Source organism: Eriocheir sinensis, chromosome 67, assembly GCF_024679095.1.
Source record: "Eriocheir sinensis breed Jianghai 21 chromosome 67, ASM2467909v1, whole genome shotgun sequence".
NCBI classification, from domain to species: domain Eukaryota; kingdom Metazoa; phylum Arthropoda; class Malacostraca; order Decapoda; family Varunidae; genus Eriocheir; species Eriocheir sinensis.
The window spans coordinates 8,582,960-8,597,651 of NC_066575.1; the positions used below are offsets into that span (position 1 = coordinate 8,582,960).

The 14,692-nt window shown below is 40.5% G+C and overlaps 1 protein-coding gene and 1 long non-coding RNA gene across 2 annotated transcripts in view; one reads left to right on the plus strand and one right to left on the minus strand.

Moving 5' to 3' along the window:
* The window catches only part of LOC126988053 (transient receptor potential cation channel subfamily V member 5-like), a 97,753-nt gene extending 97,583 nt beyond the window's left edge, over positions 1 to 170 (minus strand). The window contains exon 1 of the mRNA XM_050845849.1: positions 1 to 170. This exon is cut by the window's left edge and continues 158 nt beyond it. The gene's annotated coding sequence lies outside the window, so the exon portion shown is untranslated.
* Positions 1 to 14,692, plus strand: part of LOC126988054 (uncharacterized) — a 94,393-nt gene that overhangs the window by 50,129 nt on the left and 29,572 nt on the right. The window lies entirely within an intron of this gene.

Sequence of the window (14,692 nt, forward strand, 5' to 3'; positions counted from 1 at the left end):
TATCAGGTGAGGGTGAGGCCGGGCAGCAGCAGGTGACTCGCAGGTAAAGACATCACAGGTGGAGTCCAGGTCACTTGCTACGCCATCAAGGAATGCTAATTAGGTCTCTCTCTCTCTCCCTCTCTCTCTCTCACCTGTGTTGCCGCTGTTAGGATTGTTGTTGTTGTTTATGTTGCTGGGGTTGTTATTATTATTATTATTATTATTATTATTATTATTATTATTATTATTATTATTATTATTATTATTATTATTATTGTTGTTGTTGTTGTTGTTGTTGATGTTCTTGTTGTTTTTCCTGTAGGTAAAAGGGAAATACAGAAAAGATTGAAAGAAAGAAAGAAAGAAAGAGAGAAAGAAAAAAAAAGTAAGAAAGGGAAAGAATATATAGACAGAGAAAAGGAAAAAAGAAAATAAGGAAAGTAGGAAAGAAAGAAAAAGATACATAAAGAAAAAAGAAAAAAAGATATAGAGAAAGAAAAAGATAGAGAAAGAAAATATATAGAAAAAAAAAGATAATAAAAAGAAGAAAGAAAATGAGAAAGAACGAAGGAAAAAGAAAGAGAGGAGGAGGAAGGGAGTTGAAAATCATGGTGAAGGTGTGGGTGGTAGCGCCATGCGTGTATAGCTGCATTTTTGCATGCCTGTGTGTGTGTGTGTGTGTGTGTGTGTGTGTGTGTGTGTGTCAGTAGGGTAGGAGTAAATACGCACACACATACACACCTCCTCCTCCTCCTCCTCCCCCGTAGGATCAATACTGGTTAAAATCCTCCCCTGACCTTACTCCCTTACTGACTGTGAGAGAGAGAGAGAATTACTGGCACATACATCACCCCATCCCACACCCATATTACAGCCTTTGACAAATCCTCGTGCAACAAATCCTTCCCAAGACGCCACATTAGTCTTCCTCCCCGTCAAACACACGCACGCACACATACACATACACTTACTCTCTCTCTCTCTCACACACACACACACACACACACACACAAAATTATGCTAATCCAGCCAGCATTCACTGTTCCTGTCTTTCCCCTTGCTCTCTCTCTCTCTCTCTCTCTCTCTCTCTCTCTCTCTCTCTCTCTCTCTCTCTCTCTCTCTCTCTCTGAAATATGCAAAGGAAATTTTCTAGTTCTTCATTTTAATAAATTGATTTGAATGAATTAAAACAGAATTCTTCCGTTTTTCCCTTTTTTTCGGGTTTCCTTTTTTCCTCGTTCTCATTCTGACTAATTAATCCAATTTTTCATTTGCGGTTAATCTGATTTCCACTTGCTCGCAAACACCCTCACCACCACCACCACTCTTGTAATTGAGGGAGTGTTTTCTAAAAGTTACGGCGTCGTTCTCTCGGCAGGAGCTTGTCCTTAATGGGCGTATTTTCATCAGTGCGTTGCTGTGCCTGCTTTCCCTTTTTAGTGGTGTCAAAACGAGGACCGGAAAGTTAAAAGTTAAGGGTAATGATTGAAGTTTTTATACACGTTACGTCCTTTTTAGCGTTATAAGTTTTCCTATATTTCTGAGCATGTCTTTTATCAGTTTCCGTTGTGGTTTATTTCTCTCCTTAAGTGATATTAAAATGAGACCCACAGAGTTAAAAGGAAAGGCAGAATAGGGATGTTTTATGGATGTTACGAATCTTCTTCGCAATACAAAAGAGTTCACCATAAATTTTTCAGCCTCTCTTCAACAGTTTTCGTTAGGGTCTGTTTCTTTCTTTTAGTTGTGTCAAAATGAGAACTCCAGAAGCAAAAGGTAAAGAAGCATAGGGATGTTTTATGAATGTTACGACTTTTCTTTGCAATATACGAGTTTACCATCAATTTTTCAGCCTCTCTTTAACAGGTTTCGTAAAAGGCTCTTTCTTTCTTTTAGTTGTAATAAAATGAGAGCCCCAGAATAAAAAGTTCAGAGCAAATAGGGATGTTCTATGAATGTTATGGCTTTTCTTTGCAATATACGAGTTTACCATCAATTTTTCAGCCTCTCTTTAATAGGTTTAGTTAAAAACTCTTTCTTTCTTTTACTTGTGTCAAAATGAAAATCACATAGTCAAAAGTTCAGAGTAAATAGGGATGTTCAATGAATGTTATGGCTCTTCTTTACAATATACAAGTTTACCATTAAATTTTCAGCCTCTCTTTATCAGCTTTTCTTGTGTTCTCTTTCTGCCTTTTCTAGTAGCGTTAAAATGAGAGCCACACAGTCAAAAGGTAAGGACGAATAGGGTTGTCATATATAAGTTACGCCTTTTTTAACCCATTGACTGCGGATTTCCTACCAGAAGACATCACCAAGCTCTAGGAATGGATCAAAGAGTGGCTGCTACAATTTAATGAGGAAAAATGTAAAGTCATGCATACCAGTACCACATGGAAAACAGTCCACTATCCATCACAGAGGCAGAGGAAGACATGGGAGTATATGTTATCAGGCTAACAGTGAAAGCCAAATTCGTTCCAATCGCAGCGGACGGGTTGATAGAATTATGAGTTTTCCTTTAATTTATAGTCCTAATCAGCTTGCGTCGTGCTCTGTCTGTCTATCTGTCATTTCTGAGTGGGGTCAGGACGAGGAGCACTGCGTCATCAAAGGTTAAACAGATAAGCAACGAGCGAGGCTTCATAAACGTTACAACATCATTCATGACAGAGGAACTTATCGCTTTGAGTTTCTAGTTCAGTATAATTAGTGAGTGTGTTGTGTCCTGTCTGCGTCTCTCTTGGCGGCTCAAGGCTGGCGTGTTTACAGAACCAGCAGCAGCAGAAGGCAGTCAGAGGTTTAAGGGGTGGTGACTGGGGTATTCAAAGGCTTTAGGTGACGAGGACGGTGATGTTTCGTAAAGTTTAGTAGCGCCATCAACTTTACGGCCGCTCAAGACTTTCCTCTGTCCCCTTATTTTTTTTTTATAGCAAAGGAAGCAGCTCAAGGGCGAACACAAAATGAGAAAAAAACCCTAATAAACACTGCTCCAAGACAGTATAAAGGAGAGGACAAAAGAGAGGTTAATTTCGGGGTTATATCGAGAATCTTTTCGTTCTTCCTTCCATTCCCACAAACGACTTTTTTTTCTGTTTCCTCTCATCAGCTGGCCTTTCCACCTCTCCTTCTCTTCCACTCGCTACTCTCCTCTTTCCCCTCATTATCAGTGCGTGGTTTCTTCCCTCCTTCCCTTCATGTATATACAAATTACAAGTATAATAAAATGTTTCAAATGTTTCAAATGTTTCCCCTTACCATTTTTTTCAGTTTTTCCTCCTATCAACAATCCTTTCCACCTCTCTTCCTCTTTTTCTTCATATCAATACGTGTTTTTTTCCCTTCTTCCCTTCCTCTTACCATTTTTTTCTGTTTTTCCTCCTATTAACATTCTTTTCCACCTCTCTTCCTCTTTTTCTTCATATCAATACGTGTTTTTTTTCCCTTCTTCCCTTCCTCTTACCATTTTTTTCTGTTTTTCCTCCTACTAACATTCTTTTCCACCTCTCTTCCTCTTCCACTCACTATTTTCTTCTTTTTCTTCATATCAATACGTGTTTTTTCCTCCTTCCCTTCCCCGTACCAATTTTTCTGTTTTTCCTCCTATCAACAATCCTTTCCACCTCTCCTCCTCTTCCATTCACTACTTTCCTCTTTCCCCTCATATTAACACGCCGTTCCTTCCTCCTCCTTCCCCCCTTCAACTTACTCCTTTCCTCTCTCGTTCCTTATTTTTTCCAGCAAGTAAAAGTTTAGAAGCATCATCGACTTCACGCCAGCTCCCCACTCTCCTCATTTTCCCTCCTATCAACACGCATTACCTCCCTCCTTTTCTCCCCTTCATCTTATCCCGTTCTCCCTTCTCTCCCTAAACCTCCTCACTTACCCTTATGAATTTTCCCTCGTGCTCCTTCATCCTTTCTGTTTGATGCACCTCTCTCCTCTCTTTTATCACGTCCTCTTTCCCTAATCACTTCCGTCTCTCTCCATGTTATTATATCTCCCTGTTTTGTTTTGTTGTTCTCATTTCTCTATTACTTATTTTAACATCATTCTCTCAAGTGCCTCCTCCTTCTATTGCTTATTCTATACCTCACTTTTTATTTATTTTCTATTTCCCTTTCCTTTATCACTGTCCTCTCTCTCCCACTCTTCACTTAACCTTAATTATTCTTTTCTCTCATGTTCCTCATTTTTTTTCTCTCTTTTCTCTTTCCTTTATCAAACTCCTCCATGTCTCCCCTTTTTATAACCATCTGGATATCCTCACTCTCCCTACTATTTTTTTTTCTTTCATTTCCTTTCTACGTGTTTCCTCTAGTCCCCCTTCGCTTGCTTTTAACTCCTTTTTCCTCGCTTCCCTCTCACCTACTTTTTTTTTCTTCCTCGCCCAGCTTGCCTTGTTTCGCTCTCTCCCTGTTGCCTCATGCATGGGGTTAGATTCGTTTCCTTCAATCTCTCTATACATGCATTCTAATTCCTTTTATTTCAACACCTCATTCTTCAATTCTCCCTCTCATTTCCTCTTTTCTCTCTTTTCATCCTCCTCTTTTTCTCCGTTTTCTTCTTCATTAAGCTTTCCCATTTTCCTTCTTAAACTTTCCCAACCTACATTTTCATTCCCTTTAATATTTCACTCCTCGCTTCTCCTCCTCCATTCCTCTTTTCCCTCTTCCTATCTTCCTCTTTTCTTCCTTTCTTCTTCATTAACCCTTCCCATTTTTTTCTTCTAATACTTTCCCAACCTACATTTTCATTCTTTTTATTTCAACATTTCACTCCTCGCTTCTCCTCCTCCATTTCTCTTTTTCCCTCTTCCTATCTTCCTCTTTTCTTCCTTTCTACACTAACCCTTCCCATTTTTCTTCTTATACTTTCACCACCTGTCTTTTTTGCATTATTTTATCACTTCATTCTTCCCCATTTGCTCTTTATCACTTTCTCTCCTCTTCCCTCCATTTCCTTTCTCTTTCTTCGGTTTCTCTATACCATTTACCGTAACCCAAATCATTTATTCATTCCCTTTATCTACTTCCTCTTCCTTCTCACTTTTCTTCTCACGCCCTCTTCAAACTTCTTTCAACCTTCCCTCCTCCTTTCCTCCCCTTTCCCTCTTCCTTTCCTCCACTTCCTTACCCTCACACATTTCAACCTCTCCTTTTTTTCCTCACTCATTCTCGTTCAATAAATTACTTATCTTCCAGTTTATTTATTTCTATTGTCTTTTATCACATTGTTTTCTTTATTCTCATCACATTTTTCTTTCAGCTATTCCTAATTCGTCCACTAACTCACTCACTCACTCACTCACTAATTGACTCACCCACACACTCACTCACTCTCCCTCCCTTACTTATTTTCCTCCTCTATGCTCCAGCTTATTCAATTATTTCATTACTGAGTTTTATTTTGTTTGTCTTTTCTCTCCATTCTTCCTTTTTGCCTGCTTGTCAGCATTTCTTCCTTCCTTTCTTCCTATGTGTCCTGTCATTCTTCCTTCTATCTTCTCTTTCTTTCTTCCTTCCTTCCTTCCTTCCTTCCTCTCTTCCATATTGCCATCTTTTTAGTCTTTCTTTCTTCGTAGTTTCAATCATTCTTGCTTGCTTGCCAGCTGTCCTTCCTTCCTTCCTCCCTTCCTGCCTCCTTTCCTCCTATCTTCCTCACCTTCATCCCTCCCTCCCTCCTTCTCTTCCTCTCGCTCCATCAAACCCAAAGGCGTGTGTTGTGTGAGCTTCTGATAGCGAGGCTGTTGCTTCCACTGGACTTAACTTGTCTGTCCTCCACCACCACCACCACCACCACCGTCACCACCACCACCACGACCACCACCACCAACAACAACAACAACAACAACAACAACAACAACACCGAAATCGACCTCTCTTTTTGGCTTCTCGTTCTCTCTGTTTTGGTTCGAGAGGGATTTTTGTTGTTATTGTTGTTATTTTTGTGTTTGCCCTTGAGTTGCTTCCCTTACTGCAAAAATAACAACAACAATAGCAACATCACTAACATCGCCTCCATCACCATCACTACCACCACCACCATCATCATCGTCATCACAACCACCTCTACCACCAACAACAAATACACTACCACCATACAATACCAATAAGCACCTCCAACACCATCACCTCCACCACCACAAACACTACCGCCAACAATATCATCACCAACAGCGCCATAAATAAAAACAAGAATCCACGCCAGCGACAAATATAACGAGACCAACAACAATAATATTTTCAATTCCAAAAACAACAATAATGAATATGAGGGTATTGGAGAGAGAGAGAGAGAGAGAGAGAGAGAGAGAGAGAGCAGCCTAGCAACGAAACAATGTTGTTATTTCAGTACAAAAGTAACTGTTTGAAGTTTGCCTGCTTACACACACACACACACACACACACACACAGTAGCCTCTTTCATCATTACATCATTTTCCCAGCCAATAGCGTTATAGATAAAAGGACTCAGGGTTCATCCGGGAAGCGCAGGTATAATTCCGAGTTAATTGGGGCAGGTGAGAACAGGTGCGATCAAAGGAGTAGTCATGGTAGTAGCAATAATAATAATAATAATAATAATAATAATAATAATAATAATAATAATAATAATAATAATAATAATAATAATAATAATAATAATAATAATAATAATAATAATAATGGAGGTGAGTGAAAAATGGAAGAGCAGGAAAGAAAATGAGATACGAATGAAGGACACAGAGCCTGATGACAAATTAAACTTGTCAGAAGATGGATAGAAAGAGAAGAAAAATAACGCATTCGAAAAAGAAGAAACGTGATAAAGACAAATGATAAACGTAAACAAAAAAAGTTGGCTAGACAGAGAAATGATTACCACAGGAACATAAAAGAGAAGGAAGAAGATAGAAAGAGGGAAAGAGAGACGAAGTAATAGACGAATATAAGAGATGCAAAGAAGAAAGAGGACGAAGGAAAGAAACAAGATAGAAAGAAAGGACATTAAAAAGAAGTAAACGAAGCATAAATAAGAATGTAGGAGGCGTAAAGGGAGGCAGGGAGAAAGGAAGGAAGAGAAGGAAGAAAGAGAGGAGAGAGACTCGAAGTAACAGACGAATATAAGAGATGCAAAGAAGAAATATGAGGAAGGAAAAAAACAAAGAAAGGAAATAAAAAGGAATTAAACGAAGCATAAGGAAGAATGTGGGAGACGTAAAGGGAGGTGGAGAGAAAGGAATAATAATGAATTTGAGAAAACTAGAAAAGGAAGAGAGATAAAAAGTAAAGATGGTGGGGAAATTAATAAAAAATGGAAATGGAAAGAGAAGGAAAAAGAAAGAGGGAAGAAAAAAGATGAGAGAAAAACAGCAAGGCGATGAAGGATATATGGAGGAAAATGATGAAGAGGATACAGGAACAAAAGAAAAAAATGAGAAGGGAGAAAAAAAACATTGCAACTGATAAAAAGGAGCAAACAAAAGACGGAGAAGACAATTAAGAAAACAAAAACAAAGGAGAAAGAAAACATTAATGAAAGCAGAGAACAAGTAACAGATAAAAGACAAAAGAAAACAATTAAAGAACCTAAAAAAAAAAAGACAAATGGAAGTTTAAAAAAGGAGATAAAAGAAAGAAGAGAGAGAGAGAGAGAGAGAGAATGCATTATCATCAAAATCGATAAGAAAAATTCCTCCTTACTTTTCTTTCCTCCCTCCCTCCCTCCCTCCCTCCTTCCCTCCCTCTATTCTTCTTCCATTCTATTCCTCTTTTCCATCAGCTTGGTTCACCTCCTGTGTGTGTGTGTGTGTGTGCGTGTGTGTGTGTGTGTGTGTGTGTGTGTGTGTGTGTGTGTGTGTGTGTGTGTGTGTGTGTGTTATTCACATTCTTCATATTCAAAAAACAAAGCTTCACCATCTTCTTTCACCATCGCCATCACATTCACTATAATCGTCACTATCATCTTATTTTCCTTAATAATCACTAACGCTATATTCATTATTGTCCTTTTTTTCATATTTTTCTCTTGTTTGCTTTATATTTTTTCATGTTTTTCTTGTTTCTTTTTTGCTCACTTTCCTTCCTCTCTTCCTTTTCTCCTCTTTTTTTTCATATATCTTCACTTTCTCTCATTATTCCTTCCTTCCTTTCTCTTTCTTTCTTTCTTTATTATGGCTTTTGTTGTGTTTTTCTCTCGCCCTCTTTAGTATTTCATTTCTTACTTTTCTCCTTTTCTCCTCTTTTCTTTTTTTCATATATCTTCATTTTCTCATTATTCCTTCCTTCCTTTCTCTTTCTTTCTTTCTTTATGATGGCTTTTGTTGTGTTTTTTCTCTCGCCCTCTTTAGTATTTCATTTCTTACTTTTCTCCTTTTCTCCTCTTTTCTTTTTTTCATATATCTTCACTTTCTCTCATTATTCCTTCCTTCTTTTATCTTTCTTTCTTTCTTTATTATGGCTTTTGTTATGTTTTTTCTCTTGCCCTCTTCAGTATTTCATTTCTTATCAACACTGCACGTAGTTTTAGCTCACGCCATGTTTCAGCTCACCACCACAACATAATCACCACCACCACCAGTACCACCCTCGCCTTACATCACTTCCTTCACCACCAACACAATCTCTGCAGGAAAGTTGCTACAAACGTATTGATCCGGCTTCCTTTACTCTCCCTCTCTTCCTTTTCCCTTCTCTTCCTCTCCATCATCACCACAACCTTCACCACCATCACCACCATCACCACTAAAGCACCACGCATTCATCACTTCTTAGTCTCTGTTCTCGATCGCTATGACCCTCACCACTACCTCCACCTCCACCACCACCACCACCACAAGCTTGCATTTTTCCACTGGCTCGCTTTTCAATCTCCACAATCAGCATATTCACGTCACAAATTACGGCTTTCATCGGTTTGGAGGGTCGAACTGAGTCACCAAAATGCTTCACTACTCTCCCCCGTTCACCTTCACTGCGGGTCTCGAAGTGGGGTATATGTGAGTGATGGGTTGACGGGTGTAGCCATTTCGCCAGCACGCACAGTCACACGGATTGTCGGATTACACAGGAAATTACACTATTAAATCGGTTATCAACATACACGGTTCAATCACTACCCGTATCATTAAAACAGAGCATACAACACTTTCAGTATATACAATTTCATTCATTTTCTAGTACACATAGTCACATACACTTTAACATACACAGTTTCATCTTTTGTCATGTCACCAATACAGGCATTCACTTCAACAGCACACAGCCACAACAATATATACATCTACATTCATTTCACCAGCATACAAACACACTAATACACACAGCTTCACCTATTCTTTTATCACCAAAGACCCCATATATCTATCCAGCCCAAAGCCATTTTCATTTATACAACTACATTAAGTTCACTAGCACATAAACAAACCAATATTCATCTTTTCTCATATCACCAAAAACAACCTTCCATTTCACCAACACACATTCACAGCACAGCTACATTCATTTCACCAGCACACAAACACACTGATACACCTGTGCCTTCTCTAATATCAGACATACAGCCGCCTTACTTGCCCTCTCCATCTTTATCTTTTCCCTCTTGGCAATACTTCCCACTTCATCCACACAGCAACACCAATAGCCGGGAAACACGGATCGCTACACCCCAAACTAGGTCCCACAAAAGCCTTTCGTGTGATGTAAGTTTGAGTGATGCGCTGTTCAAGGAAATCTAGTTAACTTCTCACCTTCCACGTTTTGCTCTCATTAACGCGAACCGAAGTTGTGTAATTGGCGCGAGTTTGAATTATGCGGATTTTGTGAGAGAGCGCAAATTAGGGCATCATTCAAATTAGCGTCTCACTTTGTACGTTTTGCTCAGATTAACGCGAAGCAAATTGATGGTTTTGCCTCTCAATCAAGATTCAGATTAGTTTATTTACATGAGCTTGAATATCACGTTTTGAATCAGTACTACGATGTAAAAATCCGATCAAATTCTCACTTTGCACGTTTCCTCTCACATTAACGCGAACCAAAATCACACAAAGACTTACCCAACGTTTAATGAGACGGTTTTGAATACTTTTAAGAGCAATAAATTAATTCACTAATTCACTTCACATTTGCACGTTTGGTATACATTACTGGAACGGAGCAAACCTTTCAAAGACTTGCCATTATAATTATGTTCTCATTGCGGAAGCGTGTTTAATTTGCACGAATTCACCTTAAGCGGCATTGTCAGGAACGCCACCAAGACACAGCCACATCTCTTTAACGCTCCACCACATACTTCTCTTAACCACACCAGGAGAGCGAACCACATCACCTTCAGATCACCAGAACACAATCACACCTTTTCTTAATCAGTGTATCAACAGCATCACCAAAATCTAACCATATCTCTCAATATTTTCCCTCTCTTCAATATATTCCTTCTTCCTTCCAGACCAGGAGAGCCAACCACATCACCTTCAGATCACCAGAACACAATCACACCTTTTCTTAATCAGTGTATCAACCATCATCACCAAAATTTAACCACATCTCTTTAAATTTTACCTCTCTTCAATATTTTCCTTCTTCCTTCCAGACCAGGAGAGCCAACCACATCACCTTGAAATAACCAGAACACAAACACACCTTTTCATCACCACTGTGTCAACCATCATCATCAAAATTTAACCACATCTCTTTAAATTTTCCCTCTCTTCAGTATTTTCCCCCTCCTTCCTTCCTTCCTTCCTTCCTTTTCTTACTCCGTTTCTTAACTCCTATTTTCCTTAGCCACCCCTCCAGTCCCTTATTTACCAGTCACATCACAAGCTACACCACATCACAAATCGCTCAATCTTACGCACCACACCTCCTTCCATTACCAGCCACATCACCCGTCACCCAATCTTACCCCCCTCCCACCCCTGACCCCCTTTTTCACCAGGTACAACGCCTCCAGGTCACCACAAGAACGGCCCCTCCTCCTTTGACCGTTCACCAAGTCACCGTTCACCAGGAGAATCACCAGACGCAACACAGCAAGGCAAAGGTATAACGTGAACTGGTGAAGAAGATCGTGACTAACAGTGAGCAGGAGGAGGAGAGGGGAGGAGGAGGAGGAGGAGGAGGAAGGGGGAGCACGGGCAAGGTATAAAGAGTCAAGGATAGGAGGAGGGTGGAAGGGATGAGGTGGAGGAGGAGGAGGAGGGGAGAGATGACTGAGGGAGGAGGTCAGGAAGAATAAACAGAAGGTGAGGAGGAGGAGGAGGAGGAGGAGGGTCACTAGGACGGAAGAGAATGAGGGAAGAGAAAGACAAGTGAGAAGAGGAAGAGGAAGAGGAAGAAGAGGAAGTGGAGGAAAAGGGTCAGGTAGAGGAAGGAGAGGAAAGAGTGAAGAAAGGAAGATAATGATGGAACAAGAAGAGGAAGGAGAAGAGGAAAGAGAGAGAAATGTAGGAGAGGAAGAAGGAAAAGAGAAAAGTGAGGAGAAAGAGAATGACGGAGGGAACAACATAAGGAGAAAGGGAGGAAGGAAGAAAGATACAATGAAAGATAAAAAAGGAAGAAAAAAATAGAGAAGAAAAATGAACAAAAACCGAAGGACATGAAGTAATATAAGATGGGCTTTGTTTGCTTAGGACGAAGAGAGCATAACAGGCAAATAAAACAAAAGAGGAATGAGAAAGGAGGCAAGAAGGAAGGAAGAAGGGAGGAGAAAGAGGAGGAGGAAAAAAGGAAGGGAAAAAGAGGGAAACTAGGCAACGAAATGATAAGAAGAAGGGAGAGGAAAGAGAGGGAGAAGAGGGAGAGAGAAGAAGGAGGGAGAGAAGAAACATCGAGGAGGAAGAGAGGAGGAAAGACGAAGGGGAGGGGGGGGAGGAACAAACAGTGGAGGAATGAGGAGGAGGAGGAGGAGGAGGAAGACGGAGAGAAGGGAGGGGAGGAAGGGAGGGGAGGAAGGGATCAACCAGGTGAACACAAACTAGAATGAGGGGAGAGAAAGAGGGGGAGAGGTGAGAAGGGGAGAGAGAGAGGGGAGAGGGAGGGGCAACGATACAGGGGAAAGAGAGGTCAGTGATGTGGAGGGAGGGGGTGAGGGGGGAGGGGGAGGGAAGATGGGGGGGAGGGGTGAAGGAAGAGAGGGGTCAGAGGGGTGGTGCGTGACAGGGTGAAATCGTTACGTTGCATGACCCTCCCTACCTACCCTTCCCCTTCCTTTCCCTTCCCCTCCTACCCTTTCCTTCTCTCCCTCCCTTCCTCCCCTTCCATCCCCTTCCTTCCCTCCCTTCCCCTCCTACCCTTTCCTCCTCTCCCTTCCCTTCCCCTCCTACCCTTTCCTTCTCTCCCTCCCTTCCTCCCCTTCCATCCCCTTCCTTCCCTCCCTTCCCCTCCTACCCTTTCCTCCTCTCCCTTCCCTCCCTTCCTTTCCCTTCCCCTCCTACCCTTTCCTTCTCTCCCTCCCTTCCTCCCCTTCCATCCCCTTCCTTCCCTCCCTTCCTTTCCCTTCCCCTCCTACCCTTTCCTTCTCTCCTTCCATCCCTTCCCCTGCCTCTTCCCTCTCCTTCCCAACCCTTGCAGTCACTTCCTTTCCATTCCATCCCTTCCTATCCTTTTATTTCCTCCCATTCCCTTCCATCCCTCCCTTCCGTACTCTCTCTCTCCTTCCCTTCAACTTTTTTTTCTCTCTCCCTCTCTTTCTCTTTCCCCTAACCTCCTTCCTCTTCCTTCTCTTCTCCCCTCCTCCTCCTCCTTCTCCTTCTTCCTCCCCTCGTCACTCTTCTTCTTCAGTGTTTTATTTCTTACTACCTGGGCTTCTTATTCTGATGAACTCTCTCTCTCTCTCTCTCTCTCTCTCTCTCTCTCTCTCTCTCTCTCTCTCTCTCTCTCTGATGAACTAGAACTCGTAAAAGAAAGGCATAAGAAGAACAAAAAGAACAGGAGGAACAAGAATAAGAACAAGAAGAACAAGATGAAAAGAAAGACAATAACAATAAAATACAAACCATGCAGGGAACGCACACACCCGGAAAAGTCACCCCGTAAAAAACAAAAACACAAACTTAATCGTCCTAAAAGGTGTGGTGACGTCACGGCGGTGGGCCAGTGTTGCCAGACGCGGCTCATTGTTTACATCATGGTCAGTTGATTTTCCTTAGCTTCCCTCTCTTCCTCTTTTCCTCTTCCTCATTCATTACCATTAGCTTTCCTTTCTTCCTCCTTTCTTCTTCCTCTTCCTCGTTCTTTACTTTTCGCGTTTCTCTCTATCTCAATTTCTCTTTCTCGTTCTTTACTTTTCATTTCCTTTTCCTCTTTTTTCTCTACTTTTATTTTTTACCTTAAGTTTTAATCTCTTTATTCTTTGACATTTCTCTTTTTTTTACATATATTTCCTCTTCTTTCCCTTATTGTGCTCTGTAAGTCCTTCATATTTCTTCTTTGTTTATATATTCTCTTTTCCTCTTCCGTCTTCATTCCTCAGTCCATTCAATCTGTTCTTTCCTTTTCTCTTCCTTATTCTTGACCTATATTATTCCTTTCTTCCTTGATTATTGTGCTTCCTAAGTCCTTCGTATTTATCATTTGTTTATATGTTTTTTTTTCTTCCGTCTTCTTTTTTAATTGTATTCCATTTTTTCAATCCATTTTCCCTTTCTCATTCTTGACCAATATATTCTTTCTTTCCTCCCTTGTTATGCTTCCTAAGTTCTTCGTATTTATCCTTGGTTCATATTTGTATATTTTTCCTCTTCCGTCACTACTCGCGTTTCATTAAATCTTTTCAGTCCTTTTTCCTTCCTCATTTTTAACCTATATTTTATTTTTTTCCTCCCTTATTGTGCTTCCTAAGTCCTTCATATTTGTTCTTTCTTTACATTTGTTTTTTCCTCTTCCGTCCATTTTCTCCATTTCATCTTACTGTTTTCCATTCTGCTGCCTTTACCTAAATCATGTCTTTCTTCCCTTATGGTCTCCCTTAATCCCTTAACTTTCCCTTCGTTGACATTTTCTTCTTCCTCCGTTTCCTTTCTTATTTTATTCCGTCTTCTCAGTCTCCTTCCGCTAAGCAAATCCTCTTTTCCTTTCCCTATCGTATACTCTCCATATATCTCTTAAATTTCTTCACTCGTATTTTCTTCCTCGTCCTCATCCTCATCCTCTTTTCTCATTCTTTAATTTCAATCTTTTTCCTATATCCTTCCCACCACAGGCTCGAGGGATAATGCGACGGAGATGAGCACCGAGGTCACGCGCAGCTATAGTGTATGCTTCCAATTTTATTTACTCTCCCTTTAATTATGCTCTCCTTCCATCCCTCATATGCAGTAAGGAAGACGCACGAGTATAGACGCATATGCAGTAACTATTTACGTGCTTAGAGACAAGCGTAAATCAAAGGATAAACAGTCATGGGGGACGACTCGTATTCTGAATCCTCATCAGAAGCTCACAGTTATAATAACAAGTCGCCGAGGCATAACGAGAAGCTCAGCGAGGAAGACGAATAGACACGCAGAAACTAATTGTAGGATCTGAGGCGAACATAAGCAAAGGATTAGGAGGCAAGCTCAGAAGATAAACAGAGCAGAGGTGAACGGGTGGAAATAAAAGAAAAACAATAAAAGAGGCAGGAAAGTTTTAAAGGATTAGACAGGGTTGTTTTGATTTAAATCGATTTACATCAGAGTAAAAAATCATGATTTAAATCAAAATTATATATATTGTATTTA